The sequence below is a fragment of the Lithobates pipiens genome, unplaced genomic scaffold, assembly GCF_037356315.1.
Source record: "Lithobates pipiens isolate NorthernLeopardFrog02 unplaced genomic scaffold, aLitPip1_a1.2 Scaffold_30, whole genome shotgun sequence".
In the NCBI taxonomy this organism is placed as follows: domain Eukaryota; kingdom Metazoa; phylum Chordata; class Amphibia; order Anura; family Ranidae; genus Lithobates; species Lithobates pipiens.
The window spans coordinates 57,021,406-57,026,038 of record NW_027507791.1 but is presented as its reverse complement, the minus strand read 5'-3'; the positions used below and the strand labels follow the sequence as shown (position 1 = coordinate 57,026,038).

Sequence of the window (4,633 nt, the reverse complement as noted above, 5' to 3'; positions counted from 1 at the left end):
AAAAACTTCTAAGTAATATTTTAGGTAAAGGTGGAGCTGTGTGAGTCATGCCTTTAATACTCCAGCAATGACATCTCTGTAATTCTATTTATTGTTAGTAAATAGTTCCCTTTTTTTCCTTGTAAATGTCATTGTGTAAGGTTTCCATATACTGAAGGGATTCAAATTAATAAACTCCTGTTGATCCTGCCAGTTTCTGATTTCCCCGAGGCCATCTTTAACAGTGTGACCCCAGCACCCAATGTACAGCATGGTTGTCACCCTCCAGACAGCTCTGCTTTTCCAATTTACTGCAGTCAGCGCCCCCTGCTGGTTGATAAACAGCGTCTCTGACCTTGTAGCAGGTGGGGGTGGGGCGCCTTTAAAAATGTAACTGCCATTTCTGCTGGACAGCTTGGACAGTTACAAGGAGAGAAAAAATAACAGATCTCCTGGCAGAATCAACCAATCATACAACTGTTACCGGGCAGACTCAGAAAAACCAACACTGCTTTGTGAATGTTATTGACAGACAGACATCATAGATGTCATTTTGTATTATAACAGTTAATTGGTAAAATAAACTCTAATATTTTCATTTTTACTGATGAATGTTTACTGATTATTACAGGCTAATAGATCTGATCACTGCAGTCCATCTTATAAACAATCAATATATTGTTACCTTGTTATTTTGTCAATAAAGTTTTCAATAAAAAAAAAGTCAGTGGAGGATGCTCTGGCAGTTATCACTCTAAAATGTCTTATAAATAGACCCCTTATCATCTAATGACATTAATATTGTAGTGGGTCACACATTGGCCATCATCCGCTTACTCCCACATTTCCCATGTTAGAAATAAATTTATATATATATATATATATATATATATATATATATATATATATATATATTATATTTATTAAGGTGGGTCCAGATCAATGTTTACTGATTATCAAATGCTAATAGATCTGATCACTGCCACAGTCCATCCTATAAACAATCTATCAATATATTGTTAACTTGTTATTTTGTCAATAAAGTTTTCACTTATAAAAAAAAAAACGGTCAGTGGAGGCTGCTTTGGCAGTTAGCTCTATGATGTCATAGAGTGGGCGGAGCCAGTACCTATAAATACAGTTGACAGCAAAGAGCCAGTCAGTCTTTGGCTTAGCTTTGGTGAACACACACACAGATTTCTCCTGCAGGGAGTGTAATCAGGACTGTGATATACTAACCCGAGATATTATTCTTATTCAGATTCTGGTAGAAACTGTACATTAGGTAGGTCTTGTTCTATATATTTATATTTATTTATATAAAAGAAAAAAAAAAAAAAATATATATATATATATATATATATATATATATATATATATATATATATTTTTTTTTAATCAGGCAGACCCCGGCACTACATAGCTGTTAGTTTATATAAAGGAGATTTTATAGATTGTAACGGATGTGATCAGCTTAATATTCTCCATATACAGCTAACCCATGGGATAACAAACACTTTTTTTTTTTTTTCAAACAAAATGACAGTTATTTCAGCCTCAGAGACTGAGATCAGTTGTTAGGGAGGGATCTATTTATAGAACATTGGTTGGAGAAATGCCACACATTGGTGGAAGCTGGACACATTTCCCCATATTATTAGATTAATTGCTATGATGCCATCTAGTATACAGTATATTTTAATATTGATGTATTTCAGAAAAAATATATACTGCATTTTAGCCACTAGATGGCGCTGACACTCATTACAGAAAATACAGGGGAAATTCCTCCAGCCTGCAGCAATGTGACATTCATCCAACAAATGTCTTATAAATAGACCCCTTACTGTCCGATGACATTAGTTGTAGTGCATTTTGTGCGATATTCATTTGTTTTTTCTCTTTATAGGTGCGGATTACTTTCATAAATTTCATAAAGTTTTCAGATACAGATTGACAAGATGCTGCTCATCCCCTACGCCATCAATGAGCTGCTTCAGGGCGCTCTGAGACTTGCAGTAAGTATTTTTTTCCACTCTTTTCATATGTAACTAGTGATGTATAAAATTGTATAATGGCTCCTTTACACATGCAGTAACCCCCACCGTCCCTCTGAGAAGCAATCTATAGAGGGTTGCTTTTCAGAGGGTGGTTGACATGTGCATGCACCAACCCTTGCCGTCCCTCTAAAAAGCGATCTATAGAGGGTTGCTTTTCAGAGGGTGATTGACATGTGCATGCACCAACCCTTGCCGTCCCTCTAAAAAGTGATCTATGGATGGTTGATTTTCAGAGGGTGGCTGACGTGTATGCACCAACCCTTGCTGTCCTTCTAAAAAGCGATCTATAGAGGGTTGCTTTTCAGAGGGTGGCTGACATGCAACCAGAAGGTGTTACCCCACCTCCTCAGTGCCTGCTTTAACATTTAAAATCCCGCACCACTGCTCTGCAGTCACATGTGGCGGTTTTATTGAGACCTCATTCACCAAATGTGATGGGGAGTATCATTTCTGCAACCTTGACCACCGTTGCGGTGTAAGGGGGGGCGGTAAAACTGCAACTAAGTCGTCTATTTTTCCCACCCCCCGACTGCAAGTGTAAACGATCTCTAAAGGTGGCCTTATACCTGTAGAATTACCTTTGGAGAAGTAGTAAACCCATTCAGCAGAGCATTTAATGGAACTTTTATGACTAATTTTCTATGACATTTCGTGTGATTTCCATGTCAATGTGTTGAATTTTAACCACTTGCTGACCGGCGATGTACCGGTAGATCAGAAAACTTCAAGTGGTTATACCGGGATGGTGCCTGCGGCTTCAGGCATCCTGCTATTGTTTTTTAGAGCCAACAGTCGGCTCTATTGTAAAAGTGATCCAAGCAGCCAACGAGCCTCTGGATTGCTTTTACAAGTAGTGGGAGGCGATGTTCGCCGCTTCCTGGTTACCCGGATGTAAACAGCGCCATTTTTAAAATGGGAAAGCATCTGATAACACCGATCTTGTTGTGATCGAATGCTTTTAATGGCAGAGGAGGGATCTGGGATCCTATAGACCCCAGATCTCTCCATATAGAGTACCTGTCACGTGACAATAGGTGTCACAAAGGATGTTTACATTCCTTGTGACAGCAATAAAAGTGATCAAAACATTTTTAAAGCAACAGTATAAAAATAAATATTTAAAACAGCGAACGCCCCATACTTGAGGTATCACCGCGAACGTCGGATCACGGGCAGTAATTCTAGCACCAGACCTCCTCTGTAAATATAAAGTGGTAACCTATAAACCTATAACCTATAAAAGTTGAAGTGGTTAATTTCGATATGTCTGGTAGTGCGCATTAAAATTTAGCAACCATTCGGAAAGCGATTATAATTCGAACAAAATTCTACAGGTATAAGGGCCAGCTTTAGGATTGTAGTAAAGCCTTTGCCCCTGGACTCTGTGATAAGGCTGTGCTAGTTTTCCCTGTTGGTGAGACAGCCTTACTTTGTGTTGTGTCACCGGGGGAAGGAAGTGAGGGCAAATCTCCCATATGGAGACACAGATAGAGATAATAACCCAGAAGAGGTTTTTACATACAGTACAGCAGATACTGGCAGAGCCCTGATGGGAGATGATTTGTGATTTGTGGTTTTAGGAGTTTATCTAAAGATATGTAAATAGATCCGTTTTTTATATTGGGGGGGAGTAAATGTTTAATGAATACCTATTGGGAAGCCCTCCACTCACTTCCTCTCTTCCTGAGATGACGGGAAGTGAGAAGACATAAAATATAAAAAAGATTTTTTGGAAAAGATTGAACTCTTTTCTCACTCTATCCAAAAAATAAAGAAATAGGTGGAGTTTCACTTTAATATCTGTACTTCAACTTACCTTCTTTTTTTTTCTTTATAGAGGCGCAAATTTGGTTCTGAGGATGAAAGGGAAAAATTAGTGGAACATAGGGGGGAAGAGGAAAGGCGAGAGGAGGACAGGATGAGTGAAGTGATGAGGATAAGGGAGGAGGAGAGGATAAGAGAGGAGGAGAGGATAAGAGAGGAGGAGAGAATGAGGGAGGAGGCCTGGAAAAGAGAGGAGGAGAGGATAAGAGAGGAGGAGAGAAAAGAGGAGATCAGAATGAGGGAGGAGGCCAGGATAAAGGAGGAGAACAGAAAAAAAGAGGAGGCCAGGATAAAGGAAGAGGCCATAGTGAGGGAGGCAAGGTCAAAGGAGCTGGCCAAGGAAAAGGAGGAGGCCAGGATAAGAGAGGAGGCCAGGATAAGAGAGGAGGCCAGGGAAAGGGAGGAGGCCAGGAGAAGAGAGGAGGCCAGGAGAAGAGAGGAGGCCAGTAGAAGAGAGGATGACATAGTAAATGAGGTCATGTCATGGCTGCAGGCCAGGGAAAAGGAGGAGGCCAGGATAAAAGAGGAGGACAGAATGAGGGAGGAGGCCAGCATAAACCCAGAGGACATGGTGCGGAAGGCAAGGTCAAGGGAGAAGGCCAGGAAAAGTGAGAAGGCCAGGATAAGAGAGGAGGCCAGGATAAGAGAGGAGAACAAGAAAAGGGAGGAAGCTTGGACACAAGAACAAGCCAGAGTAAGTGAGGAGATAAGAAAAAGGGAGGAGACCAGGAGAAAGGAGTACACAAAGATAATAGAGCGGGCCAGGATAA

At 40.4% G+C, this 4,633-nt stretch overlaps 1 long non-coding RNA gene across 1 annotated transcript; it reads left to right on the top strand.

The window, feature by feature from the left end:
• The first annotated feature begins 1,189 nt into the window (after nucleotides 1–1,189).
• LOC143942069 (uncharacterized) lies at nucleotides 1,190–3,957 on the top strand. Its single transcript, XR_013264667.1, has 3 exons — nucleotides 1,190–1,264; nucleotides 1,889–1,997; nucleotides 3,877–3,957. It is a non-coding gene; the product is annotated as an uncharacterized LOC143942069 (long non-coding RNA).
• Nucleotides 3,958–4,633: the final 676 nt, after the last annotated feature.